At 38.2% G+C, this 15,498-nt stretch overlaps 1 protein-coding gene across 2 annotated transcripts in view; it reads left to right on the top strand.

The window, feature by feature from the left end:
* pspc1 (paraspeckle component 1) overlaps window positions 1–15,498 on the top strand; it is a 199,134-nt gene that overhangs the window by 107,955 nt on the left and 75,681 nt on the right. The window lies entirely within an intron of this gene.

Here is a 15,498-nt window from a genome sequence, read left to right as displayed (position 1 = left end):
AACTCGACAATCGACTACTGTGGACTTCGACCGAAAACAGGAAGTAAATACAGGTATGTGCGCTGGCTGAATTAACATCACTTTTATTCATATCTTTCACATCTACTGCAGTCAGATTCACCGTGTTCACTCTGCAGGAATCACTCACATGGCTGGGCACTTGTAATGACACATCAAGGATGTTAAGAGGCTAAAAGCAGGTTTAAAACTTGCCCCATTTAAGTCAACAGGGTGCAAATTTTAAAAACAGGATAACACGGTGTAGGCAACACCGATTTTTGTCGTTGTTCTCTGTACTGACAGCACTCCAATTTTACAAAAAAATTAGCTCAATGTTAAAATTGACCGGAGTTCTCCTTTAACAATGCAGTTAATTCAGAAGTTACTAAATGAAGAACATTTTAGGTTACCTGAGAACACATTTTTGATGTGAACCAGTCTCTACCAGAGCAGTTCAATTCTTTAATATAATATAATATAATATAATATAATATAATATAATATAATATAATATAATATAATATAATATAATATGAAAAAAATGAAGCAGTTACACAAAATGTGATTTTGTATGGTTAGTTATTGGCTGAGGACAGCATTAACACCCTGGGGTCGGCGGTCGCACCAGCGTGATCACTTCGCTTTTTTTCTTATCAGTGCAAAAGACACTCAAATAACTCAGTCTATTTTTGTCATACAGGCAAGTTTCATACATCATTCAAAACTGTTAAATATCTACTTTTATTTGTGTACATAATAAATAACAAACTCAAAATGTTAAATAACTCAAAATAATAAAAACAAAATGTTCTGCTTTTCATAAATAAACATGATGCGCGTTCTGCCGTCTCTCTGTCCCTCAAAACAAAGCATCAGACTTCATCATACCTCTACTTTTAATCGAGTTTGGAAGGCACACTGTGAGTTTACACTGGATTTACCTCAGAAGAAGAATGCGATTTGAAGATACGATTTTTAAGGTAAGAAATGCATTATCACTTAGCATGTTATTGTTGCATACACTTCACATTGTACTAGTTGAACTGGTGTCAGACTAAAATGGATGGAATGGATGGAAACAGGTTATTGATATGTATTTATATTGAAATATGAATAGACAGGTAGGCAACCTTTCAGTGTTAAATAAATATACATGTACGACACAAGGATGTTTTAAGCTTGATAATATAAAACACAGCATGAAATAAAAGTAGGCTAGTATAAGTGTTTACACTAACATGATTAATATTATAATGTTTAGACCCGTGTTTACTGTTAAATACTGTGTTCGTGGATATCTGTTCAAACGTAGATGTTTATAATGTGGTAACAATAATGGAAAGCATTGTAATTTTGGGTCACTAGATTGCCCTAGTAGCTTTTGAGGGCCACATTATAGCCCTGTGCATTTGAAAGCAAAACGTGCCAAACATTAGGCTACCTGTTTTTACTCCAATCTCATTTCATAACATCAAAACAAATGATAACATTTGAAGTAAAATATGATAATCGATATATGTTTCTCTAGTGTAGTGTACTATTGATTTATCGTTATAGGCCGCCTGCATTTCTGTAAAGTAAAAATTATTATTATTTTATGCAGCCCTACAAGTATATGCCTAAAAGGCACAACAAACCTGGTGTTCATATTTTTTTATTTTATATATATATATATATATATATATATATATATATATATATATTTACAGTGAGGAAAATAAGTATTTGAACACCCTGCTATTTTGCAAGTTCTCCCACTTGGAAATCATGGAGGGGTCTGAAATTGTCATCGTAGGTGCATGTCCACTGTGAGAGACATAATCTAAAAAAAAAAAATCCAGAAATCACAATATATGATTTTTTAACTATTTATTTGTATGATACAGCTGCAAATAAGTATTTGAACGCCTGTCTATCAGCTAGAATTCTGACCCTCAAAGACCTGTTAGTCTGCCTTTAAAATGTCCACCTCCACTCCATTTATTATCCTAAATTAGATGCACCTGTTTGAGGTCATTAGCTGCATAAAGACACCTGTCCACCCCATACAATCAGTAAGAATCCAACTACTAACATGGCCAAGACCAAAGAGCTGTCCAAAGACACTAGAGACGAAATTGTACACCTCCACAAGGCTGGAAAGGGCTACGGGGAAATTGCCAAGCAGCTTGGTGAAAAAAGGTCCACTGTTGGAGCAATCATTAGAAAATGGAAGAAGCTAAACATGACTGTCAATCTCCCTCAGACTGGGGCTCCATGCAAGATCTCACCTCGTGGGGTCTCAATGATCCTAAGAAAGGTGAGAAATCAGCCCAGAACTACACGGGAGGAGCTGGTCAATGACCTGAAAAGAGCTGGGACCACCGTTTCCAAGGTTACTGTTGGTAATACACTAATGGCGCTTTTCCACTACACAGTACCAGCTCGGCTCGGCTCGGCTCGGCTCGGCTCGACTCGGCTCTGTTTGGTTTTCCACTGTGTAAAAGTTGTACCTGTACCTGCCTCCAGGTACTTTTTTTCGTACCACCTCCGGCGAGGTTCTAAGCGGGCTGAGGCGAGCTGAGGCGATACTAAAATGTGACGTGAAATCACGGCAGACTGCTGATTGGTCAGAGAGAATCGTCACTATTCACTGCGTCATCATTGCACGCGCCAGACGCAGTATCCTGAATAAAAAACAGCAAAAACAAAAACAAAAGCATCCAAAAACAGCATACACTCGATTTCCTCCATTGTCCTGTGTGTGTCTCGCGCGTCTCGCGTAAAAGATTAAGTCACGGCAGTTTCCTGCGGCGTCGCTATGACGACCAGGTACTATTGTGGAGGTACTATCTGCAATGGAAAACGGAGCGAAAAGCGAGCCGAGCCGAGCTGAGTCGAGGCGAGGCGAGTCGAGTCGAGCTGGTACTGGTAATGGAAAAGCGCCATAAGACGTCATGGTTTGAAATCATGCATGGCACGGAAGGTTCCCCTGCTTAAACCAGCACATGTCAAGGCCCGTCTTAAGTTTGCCAATGACCATTTGGATGATCCAGAGGAGTCATGGGAGAAAGTCATGTGGTCAGATGAGACCAAAATAGAACTTTTTGGTCATAATTCCACTAAACGTGTTTGGAGGAAGAAGAATGATGAGTACCATCCCAAGAACACCATCCCTACTGTGAAGCATGGGGGTGGTAGCATCATGCTTTGGGGGTGTTTTTCTGCACATGGGACAGGGCGACTGCACTGTATTAAGGAGAGGATGACCGGGGCCATGTATTGCGAGATTTTGAGGAACAACCTCCTTCCCTCAGTTAGAGCATTGAAGATGGGTCGAGGCTGGGTCTTCCAACATGACAATGACCCGAAGCACACAGCCAGGATAACCAAGGAGTGGCTCTGTAAGAAGCATATCAAGGTTCTGGTGTGGCCTAGCCAGTCTCCAGACCTAAACCCAATAGAGAATCTTTGGAGGGATCTCAAACTCCGTGTTTCTCAGCGACAGCCCAGAAACCTGACTGATCTAGAGAAGATCTGTGTGGAGTGGGCCAAAATCCCTCCTGCAGTGTGTGCAAACCTGGTGAAAAACTACAGGAAACGTTTGACCTCTGTAATTGCAAACAAAGGCTACTGTACCAAATATTAACATTGATTTTCTCAGGTGTTCAAATACTTATTTGCAGCTGTATCATACAAATAAATAGTTAAAAAAATCATACATTGTGATTTCTGGATTTTTTTTTTTAGATTATGTCTCTCACAGTGGACATGCACCTACGATGACAATTTCAGACCCCTCCATGATTTCTAAGTGGGAGAACTTGCAAAATAGCAGGGTGTTCAAATACTTATTTTCCTCCCTGTATATACAGTGCAATGCATAAGTGAATACACCCATGCTAAAGTTGACTAAAAAGAGGAATAAAAAATCATATTTTGGAAATTGAACTTAATGCCTTAATTTAAAAAATTAGGAAAAATCCAACCTTTAAGGACACCAATTTTCTTTGTGAATGAATAATGTATCGTAAATAAATAAATGTTCTTCCTTAAAATACATGGTGCATAAGTGAGTACACCCCTATGTTAAATTCCCATAGAGGCAGGCAGATTTTTATTTTTAAGTATTTAAAAAAAAATTTTTTTAGGATACTATGCATCCTGATAAAGTTCCCTTGGCCTTTGGAATTAAAATAGCCCCACATCATCACATAGCCTTCACCATACCTAGAGATTGGCATGGGGTACTTTCCATAAGATCATCTCTCAATGCAAATCAAACTAGCTTTTAGGCTAACTGAAATAAAACCATGCCAATCTCTAGGTATGGTGAAGGCTATGTGATGATGTGGGGCTATTTTAATTCCAAAGGCCAAGGGAACTTTATCAGGATGCATAGTATCCTAAAAAAAAAATAAAAAAAAAATACTTAAAAATAAAAATCTGCCTGCCTCTATGGGAATTTAACATAGGGGTGTACTCACTTATGCACCATGTATTTTAAGGAAGAACATTTATTTATTTACGATACATTATTCATTCACAAAGAAAATTGCTGTCCTTAAAGGTTGGATTTTTCCTAATTTTTTAAATTAAGGCATTAAGTTCAATTTCCAAAATATGATTTTTTATTCCTCTTTTTAGTCAACTTTAGCATGGGTGTATTCACTTATGCATAGCACTGTATATATATATATATATATATATATATATATATATATATATATATATATATATATATATATATATATATATATATATATATATATATATATATATGTGTGTGTGTTTTTTTTTTTTTTTTTTTTTTTTGGTGAATTTTAAATCGTGATTTTTAACCAGAAAATCACAATTAGATTTTATTCCCCAAATTGTGCAGCCCTATAGTTTCTCCTGATATCAGCATGTTCACAGTTGTCTTTTCTTTTTTTATATATATATATAATACAGGGACCAAGATGACAATGATGAGCCCTGCTGACTTGAACATTCACATGCGTCTCTGTACATCAACATGGTAAAATGAAGCAAACACCTTGGCAATGGGCTCAAAGGTGTGTGACTTCACCTCTCTCTGTTTAGATCAGTGTGCTCAAGAATGTGCCTTTTTGTCTTTTGTATCTTAGGACTATGTTGTGTTGTAAATAAATAAAAAAAATAAAAAAGCCATTCTTTTTTTAAATCTCTTCTCTTCCTTTGTTTTGTAGTTCCCTCTCAGTCCCACCTGATAGGGCCATTAGGGGAGGGTCTTTGTCTTCCCAGGTGTGAAACACCTCAATATTCATGATGATTCACGCCTCCTTGCATACAGCTTTCTTACACAAAACATGTCTTACAAATTTTAAATCAATATATTGTTTTATGTGAATGAGTGGGCAGGATGTTTTTCACATCGTTTTAAAGCAAAAACTCTAGACTAAGTGATACAATTTTCAAAAGTCTTGTAAACAAATAGTATGGGTTTTATGGCCTTATTTCAGTGACAATTTTTTATTTTATTTTTCACAAACCACGCATAAATGTCATTATCTCAAAACTTGATACAATTTTCAAAAGTCTTGTAAACAAATAGTATGGGTTTTATGGCCTTATTTCAGTGACAATTTTTTATTTTATTTTTCACAAACCACGCATAAATGTCATTATCTCAAAACTACAAACTTTTACATACATGCTGCTGACGTATTATTGTAGCAGAGTTTGTGCTAAATACAGTGTAATCAGACTTTAGTCATGAAAATGTCACAAGTAACAGAAATAAGCACAAAAAAAACTTTTTTTCTGCGCAGCCGCACAATGTGATAAAGAAATTTGCTACCATAATTTAAAGAGGTCATGAATTTAGAAATCAAAGTTTCCCTCATCTTTTTACATGCAAGAGGTCATTGTACTATAAAAAGGTGTGTGTGTGTATTTACATTTATATTTAATCATTTAGCAGACGCTTTTATCCAAAGCGACTTACAAATGAGAACAATAGAAGCAATCAAATCAACCCAAATCAAGTCCCAGTTAGTCTTTTTTTTTTTAAATAATAAAAATATAATAAAATAAATACTGTTGTAATCAAAATTATTCAACCCCCATTGCAAATCAGGTTTGTTGGCTAATTTTACAGACTTTCAGCTGTTTGCAATGAACAAATCAAACAAAAGTAATTGAAATAGCTCAACACAACAAGTGTTTCAAGTGGTTTCCTCAAATTCAACTGAAAATGCAACTTTTAATGACTTCTGCAGTCTCAAAATTATTCAACCATTTCATGGCAAGCACCTGTAGTACTCTAGAAAACGAGATGTATAACCAGACACCAGCTTCTGGCAGCATTTCTGAGGAATCTTAGTCCATTCTCATTTGCAATGGCCTCCAGTTCAGGAATATTCTTGGGTTTGCGTGCTGCAACCGCCCTCTTCAAATCCCACCAGAAATTTTCTATGGGGTTCAAGTCAAGTGACTGTAATGGCCACTGTAGAATATTCCAAGACAACTTCTGCAACCAAGTTTTGGTGGAATTTGAGGTATGCTTGTGTTGTAAGCTCAGATTCGAAGACCAGAAGACTTGGTTGTTTCTTCAGCAGGATTGTTTATTGAAAACACAAGCTGTCGGTAGCTGCAGTCACCAAATCTGACTAAGTGAATGTTCTCTTACAGTTTATATACATTTAGGGGCAGGAACCAAAACTGTGTGATGAGACAGGTTTCAGAACCTGTTTTAGACTGAGTGCTGCCCACCCTAACCCACTCAGCATATCTATTCAAATGCTGAGACCCGAGTACAGGACTGGCAGGACTTTCTTGCTAAAACACACTCCAAGAGCCATTAAGAGTTTCAGTAAAACAGGACTGACCAGAGTCTTTTGCTAGAAAACTCTGATAATAATCATTTATACCTAACCTTAACATGCTAAATTCAATGTAAACCTAAATTAAACATTTTAATAAATTTGTAATCCCACATTTGCCCCTTTGAGAGTTCTTAAAAACTCTCACAAAATACAAATTTAGACACTTAAAAGTTAATTCTTGTAACTTGTGTAAGTTACAGGCACATAGCAAGTTCAATCTTGTAACGTGTGATAGTTACAGGCACATAGCATGATCTGTTTTGTTCATCTGTAATTGCATGTTGACACAGAAACAAACATGCAATTAGGGTCCGTGAAGTTCTTACGGGTAATATTCTTTTATGGTTGGACCAGTCATTTTCTCGTGCGAGGCGTGAGTCATTTGTTGAATGAAACACTTGATACTTGTGGAAGCATACGTAGAACGCCAGTAGGAGAAACAACAGCAGAATTGCTATTTCTTTAATCCACAGCCAGGGTTTACCAATCAAGTTTCCGAACCATGAAGAATTGTCTCCAGTCATCTGGTGTAATTTTGTTGAAAGATCAAGATTGCTTGTTGGTTAACCTGACATTAACCCGGTGCAGCATACATGTAATGGTGCAGGCTTGTAGTCTTGATCATGTTGATGGATGACTGAAGGTTTCGTATGTGTGTCTCTGCGTTGTGTATTTTTCTTCTGTATTGGTTGGCTCGGCAGTGGGTCTAGTTGTTTTCTTGAGGTTGTGGCTTCATATGCAGGTGAGGAGGTCGGTGCATATGGATCTCGGGATGGCCATCAAATGGTATCTGCACAGAGGAAGAAAGAAAACAAAAGACGACAGAGCAGTATTTGTCCAAACACTAGGGTTGTAGCATTATTTGTTTAAAAACTAGGGTTGTAGCGTTTTCAGAGTTTGCTGTTGTTGTTTCATTCTTTCCCTATTTCTTAATTTATTTGACACCTATGAACCAGTGAGGTAAGGATGGACTAAATGGGGAAAGGCCTATGAGGTAATGTCTTCACCCTGGGTTCACCCCCAAAGCCTGTTGCGTTCAGTTCTTCCCAGGGCACCTCACTTGTCCGTGTGTCCTATCCTGTCCCTGTAGGTGCTGTGAATAAGTTAGCAGATGACAGAAACATATTGTACTAAGCAACAGCATATCCTGCCTGATTGTTGCCTTTCAATAACCTTATGCAGAATGCAATTATCCTTATGCAATAACATTTATATAAATTTACGAAAATTCCCAAAATAATGCAATTATGAATTGCCACATTTCCATTCTCCAGTGAAACATCAGTCCTAATAGAACATCATAACAGAGGTGTCTGACTGGAATATTCTGTGGTATAACATTTAAGGCTGTGAGTCTTACTTAATGTCTCCCAAAGAAAGGCTGAGACAGTCTATTAAACAAAAATCAGTCTTTCATATTTGTTATTGTTTCTGGGGAAATTAAGCAATCACAGCCCACATGGTTAACACCTCAACAAGTTGCCCCACGAGTTTAATGACGAGGGGAGAGGCTGTTTCAGAGTAGCAAGCAAGCTGAGCAGAAACTGAGTAACCTTGTTAACTTCTTTAAAGTTCTTTTTGCTTTTCCTACACTCATTCATCCAATGCCCAGATTTACCACAGTAATTACAGCTGCCCTCTCTCTTAGGACGTTTGCGTTTCTGATCATTCTCTGAGTTGACCTTAAAGGATGCTGCTGCAATTTTTACTCTTGCCTTGACATCAGAGTCTCTTTCCCAAGTAGCTAACCTGTCCAAGTTGTTTTGTAGGGTTCTACTGGACCATGTTAATTCTAAGTAAGGCGAAGCATTTTTATGTTCTGACAGAAGACCCTGAAACCATGCGCGAACTAGGGGACCATTATCATCTAGCACCTTCTCTGAAGTGTCAGCAATCCCGCTGTAAGCTGCAGCGTTCTGGCAAAATCTTTCTGTGTACTCAAATACATTTTCACCCTTCTTCTGTACCAAACTAGTGATCTTTGACCAGTCCACGTTCAGTCCAACAATGTTCGTTAACACTTTCAGAACTCCCTCTCTCAATTCATCTTTTCTGGCATTTTGAAACTCAGAATTGTTTACAGCACTTTCAAAATCATTGAATTCTGACTCAGTCAAAATCTGTGATATTAGCTGGGTGATTTCAGCTAGAGACATTTCATAGAGCCGCATCTTTTTGGACAACTCTCTCCTAAACTCAGAAAAAATTCTTTGCACTGATGGCAAACTTTCAGCAATTCTCTCAATATCTTTAGGACCTAAAGATGTTTTGACTGCTTGTACCTGCAGTATGGGGGTTGCAAATGGAACTGTATCAACACCTTTTCCCTGAGCCTTTTGTCTTGCTCCACACACTTCAACTGTATTTACATCTGCATTGACATTGTCCTCTATTCTATCAAAAGACTGTAAATCAGGATAGCTTTCATCTGACTGTTGGTCTTCTAAATCACATTTGGTTGAGGCTTTGTTATGGCCCACCTTTGTCTTGAGACAGGACACGTGAATCTGCAATTGTTTGTTCTGATCTTTCAACTTAGCAATACACTGAGCTTGTTCTTGTGCAATGGATAAGCTAAATTCTCTGTGACAACAGATAATACCTTTCACATTTTTCTTCCTGATACATGCACCCAACACTTTCTTGCAATCTTCAATTGACCATACTTTGTCTGCATCAATGTCAAATTTCCTTGTTAAATTCAATCTGACTTTCTCAGTCACGATGGAGTCCATGTGTTCTGATAACAAACACTTGAATTCTTTATCTAACCATAAAGGTGTAGCTAATCCAGTTTTCTCATTTGTTGGAATCAGTCTAGCATTCCTTCTAACCATTTTGTGAATTTCTTTGTTACCACACAATCAAAAACATTAAAACTTCTCTCTACTGTCTACAATAGAGGGTACACTTGTTAACACAGCTTAACTATTGTTAACTTTCCAAATTACCAACACTTCACACTTAACTTCCCTGCCGACAAGAACAGAGGATCAACAAAATATTAGCAATTTACGCTAAAATCTTTCCTGCCTGAAACAGAGGATAAACCAAAATATTAGCACATTATGCTAACCGTCACTGATAAAGCAGAGGATAAAATCTTCACTAACTTTACAGAGGATAAACCTTCTCTAGCAATGTAGAGGATAATGCTAATCTTCCCTGGTAAAGCAGAGGATAAACAATATTAACTTGTAATGTTAATCTTCCCTGCCTGGACAACAGAGGATAAACTTCATCTCTAAAAGACAATTTTTAGAGGATCAACTTAGTTAACCAAACCCTGCAGCTGTTTGTTAACTTCTTCTCTGACGGTGCAGAGGAAAACCACATATACTGGTCTGTAGCGGTTCTTTGAATAGAGTGAAACTCACCGAATCGTTGGTTGTACAGAAAACATTCGTCTGGAACTCAGTCAGCTTTGTTGAGATCTTTGAGCTTGAAGTTTCAAGATTCAGTCTGGAACTCAGTCAGGCTTTGAGATCTTTTTGGAGCTTGAAGTTTTCAATCTGGAGGAAGCTGGAAAGATTCAGTCTGGAATTTAGATCTTTGTTGAGCTTGAAGTTTCAAGATTCAGTCTGGAACTCAGTCAGGCTTTGAGATCTTTTTGGAGCTTGAAGTTTTCAATCTGGAGGAAGCTGGAAAGATTCAGTCTGGCAATCTTTGTCAGATCTTTTGTTGAGCTTGAAGTTCTTTGAGTTTCCTTTTTTCTCCATCCGGGTCGCGGCAGCAAATTGTTGTAAACTCAGAATCGAAGACCAGGAGACTTGGTTGTTTCTTCAGCAGGATTGTTTATTGAAAACACGAGCTGTCGGTAGCTGCAGTCACCAAGTCTGACTAAGTGAATGTTCTCTTACAGTTTATATACATTTAGGGGCAGGAACCAAAACTGTGTGATGAGACAGGTTTCAGAACCTGTCTTATCCTAATCGATAACGCGGCGCAGCATGATATATTACAGGGGTACGTAATATGCAAGTTACTGACCATTACATGGTAACTTGCATATTACGTACCCCTGTAATATATCATGCTGCGCCGCGTTATCGATTAGGCAGAACAATCCTTCCATCCACCATAGATAATTTTTCAAATAGCTTACCTGATCTGTCTCAGCTGCTCAGTGAACCCAAACAGACTAAAAAAGGTCAGAGAGAAAAGTAAAGCACCATGGTACAACAATACTACGCATGTTTTAAAGAGAGAAACCCGTAATTTAGAGCGTAAATGGAAACAAACTAATTTAGAGGTCTTTAGAATCGCTTGGAAAGACAGTATGTCACGTTATAAAAAGGCCCTAAAAGCGGCCAGGGCTGAGCATCTCTGCAAACTAATAGAAAATAACCAAAACAATCCTAGGTTTTTATTTAACACCGTGGCTAGACTAACAAATAAACAGATGTCACCTGAACAAAATATTCCGTTACAGTTTAGTAGTAATGATTTCATGAACTTCTTCACTGGGAAAATAGAAAACATCAGAACCACAATTGTAAACGTTCAGTCCTCAATCGCGCCTTATAATTCAGCCTCAACTATCACCCCGCAAGAACAATTACAGTGCTTTACAACTATAGAACAAATAGAGTTAAATAAACTTATCACTTCATCTAAAACAACAACATGTTTATTGGATCCTATACCCACTAAAATACTGAAAGAAGTGTTACCGGTAGTGGAAGAGCCTCTTCTCAATATTATTAACTCATCTTTATCTTTAGGTCATGTTCCAAGAACATTTAAACTGGCAGTTATAAAACCTCTCATTAAGAAACCACAATTAGACCCACATAATCTAGCAAATTATAGACCCATTTCAAATCTTCCTTTTATGTCTAAAATACTAGAAAAAGTTGTGTCCGCCCAAATGGGCTCTTTCTTACAAGAAAATGACATCTATGAAAAGTTTCAGTCTGGATACAGGCCGCATCATAGCACTGAAACTGTGCTTGTTAAAATCACAAATGATTTACTCTTAGCTTCTGACCAAGGCTGTATCTCAATACTAGTTTTACTTGATCTTAGTGCTGCGTTCGATGCTATAGATCACACAATACTCTTAGATCGACTACAAAATTATACTGGTGTTCAAGGACAAGCATTAAGCTGGTTCAGATCATACTTATCTGACCGCTACCATTTTGTCTATTTAAATGGAGAAAAATCGATCATAACTCCAGTAAACTATGGAGTGCCGCAAGGATCTGTGTTAGGCCCTCTATTATTCTCAATATATATGCTGCCACTTGGAAATATTATAAGGAAACATGGAATTAGTTTCTATTGTTATGCTGATGGCACTCAAATCTATATTTCATCACGGCCAGATGAAAATGCTAAATTATCCAAATTGACAGAGTGTGTTAAAGATATAAAAGATTGGATGACGCGCAATTTTCTTTTATTAAATCCAGACAAGACAGAGGTACTACTTATCGGTTTAAAAAACCGCCCACAAAACCTCTCACACTACAACTTTAACCCTTATGTGCTGTTGGGGATGTTTTCATCCACTATGGGGTATTTTTGAGTCTAAATTTGGCCATAACTTTTTCTGTGTTTCAGCAAATGGAATGATTTTTGGTGACAAATCTTATTTTGACACATATTTTGGGAAAATGCTTTGAAATTTTTCAAAAACTCAACAGTACACTGTGGGCAAATTTACTACCCTTTCGTTATGTTTCGTGGCTGAAAACAGCCACTACTTTAAACTGCTGTAAAAATGTATCAGATAAATATTTTTTTCAATTTTTTTTGCATAAATCTATTAATCAACCTCAGTCCTGCTCAAAAATACTAAATGTTTAAAAAAAAAAATCAGGATTTTAACTCTTTAATTGCCAAATTCGTAAATGATGTCACTGATTTGGGAAAAAAACACACACAAAATGACTCATTTTCAATATAAAATGTGATTGTGGACTGGATTTTTTTTTACCTTTTATCACAGTCTTGGACATGTCAAAGATTAGAAACAACATTGGTTTTGATGCATTGTTAGTTTTTGTGCAGCATCAGATTTTAACTTTTTCTCCCTCATTTACTGTTCGTGGCTGTTTTTGCCCCATTGACTTCCATTATAACCACATTTTTTGATTGCAAAGTCATGACACCATATAATCATGCATTTTTGATTGTTGGTGGTTTTCCCTGTTGGGAAGAGGTAAAATTTGTAATTTTTACTGTTGATAACCAGGTGGCACCATTAACCCTTTAGATAGGCCTGTGCAAAAAAAAGCTTAGTTTCTGGCTTTTACATGGAGTTATATGGAGTATAATAGCATAATCAAGTGTGTGTGTGTGTGTGTGTGTGTGTGTGTGTGTGTGTGTGTGTGTGTGTGAACTCACCTTGATGCGTCTGAGAAAATCTAAATATGCACCTCAGCTCTCAGAACTACATGGAGTAAACAAAAACAAAGTAAGTGAATTTATGCATCTGCTGCCTTTTGATGGTGAGAAATGCAGACTAAACAAAAACAAAGCAAGTGGATTTAAACGCGTGCATGCAAGCCTGCTGGTCATTTGATGGTGAGAAGAGCAGCAAGCAACATGAGAAAGGGCTTGACTTGTAGTGAAGTTTTAGAAATGATTATGCAGCCTGACCCTTCCAGCGAGCTGCAGGATGTATCGTCTTCTCCCTCTGACACCACAGACTCAGGAGAGTCAGATCCTGATTTGGATGTGGCACCCTCATCATCCTCTCTAGCTTCCACTGAAGGTGAGGAGGATTCGGAGGATCCTGGATCTGGGTGGACTGGGAGAAACGGCGAAGTGTGGTTTTCCACTAACGCGGAGACAACTCCCTTTCTTCAGCCTGCCAGAGGCGTGACTCCAGGGCCGACGCCTTCGCAAGGGTCCAGAACATGGATTCCGTTTTCAATCTGTTTTTTACGGAGGAGATGATTGACCTCATTGTCAGCATGTCTTGCGTCAACACATACATGTTTGTACAGTCATACAAACATGTATGACTATGCCTTGTGACGGCATAGCGCGTCGGCCCTGGAGTCACGCCACTGGCAGGCTGAAGAAAGGGAGTTGTCTCCGCGTTAGTGGAAAACAACACTTCGCCGTTTCTCCCAATCCACCCAGATCCAGGATCCTCCGAATCCTCCTCGCCTTTAGTGGAAGCTAGAGAGGATGATGAGGGTGCCACATCCAAATCAGGATCTGACTCTCCTGTGTCTGTGGTGTCAGAGGAGGGAGAAGACGATACATCCTGCAGCTCGCTGGAAGGGTCAGGCTGCATAATCATTTCTAAAACTTCACTACAAGTCAAGCCCTTTCTCATGTTGCTTGCTGCTCTTCTCACCATCAAATGACCAGCAGGCTTGCATGCACGCGTTTAAATCCACTTGCTTTGTTTTTGTTTAGTCTGCATTTCTCACCATCAAAAGGCAGCAGATGCATAAATACACTTACTTTGTTTTTGTTTACTCCATGTAGTTCTGAGAGTTGAGGTGCATATTTTGATTTTCTCAGACGCATCAAGGTGAGTTCACACACACACACACACACACACACACATACACACACACACACACACACACACACACACACACACACACACACACTTTATTATGCTATTATACTCCATATAAACTCCATATAACTCCATGTAAAAGCCAGAAACTAAGCTTTTTTTGGCACAGGCCTATCTAAAGGGTTAATGGTGCCACCTGGTTATCAACAGTAAAAATTACAAATTTTACCTCTTCCCAACAGGGAAAACCACCAACAATCAAAAATGCATGATTATATGGTGTCATGGCTTTGCAATCAAAAAATGTGGTTATAATGGAAGTCAATGGGGCAAAAACAGCCACGAACAGTAAATGAGGGAGAAAAAGTTAAAATCTGATGCTGCACAAAAACTAACAATGCATCAAAACCAATGTTGTTTCTAATCTTTGACATGTCCAAGACTGTGATAAAAGGTAAAAAAAAATCCAGTCCACAATCACATTTTATATTGAAAATGAGTAATTTTGTGTTTTTTTCCCCCCCAAATCAGTGACATCATTTACGAATTTGGCAATTAAAGAGTTAAAATCCTGAATTTTTTTTAAACATTTAATATTTTTGAGCAGGACTGAGGTTGATTAATAGATTAATGCAAAAAAAATGGAAAAAAATATTTATCTGATACATTTTTACAGCAGTTTAAAGTAGTGGCTGTTTTCAGCCACGAAACATAACGAAAGGATGTAAATTTAAACAATGCACAAGGGTTAACATAGTAGGATGTCCTGTTACTTTATCCTCTACAGCACATGTGTCAAACTCAAGGCCCGCGGGCCTAGTCCGGCCCGCCACATTATTTTATATGGCCCGCGAGAGCATATGGATGTCTTAAAATTAGGGATGCAACGAAATTTAGGCTGCCAAAAAATCTTGGCCGAAAATAACATTTTCTGTTTTTGGCCGAAAGATAAAAAGCCGCCGCGCCCCTCCGTGTTCGGCGATGGTTTGACTCTGGCTCAGCGTGTTTTATGACTTTGCGTGCGAGTCCGCTTCCGAAGATGCATAACTTCAAAGCGCGTTCTGTGCTCTCCGCTCCGTGTTCACTGCGCGTTCTGCTCAATGTCCCGCAAGCAACCTCCGTGTGTGTGTGTGTGTGTGTGTGTGTGTGTGTGTGTTTGAGTTGCGAGCTCTGCTCACGCTC

Source organism: Squalius cephalus (genome assembly GCF_949319135.1).
Source record: "Squalius cephalus genome assembly, chromosome: 2".
NCBI classification, from domain to species: domain Eukaryota; kingdom Metazoa; phylum Chordata; class Actinopteri; order Cypriniformes; family Leuciscidae; genus Squalius; species Squalius cephalus.
The sequence above is the reverse complement of the archived record's forward strand: the minus strand, read 5'-3'. Positions and strand labels throughout refer to the sequence as shown.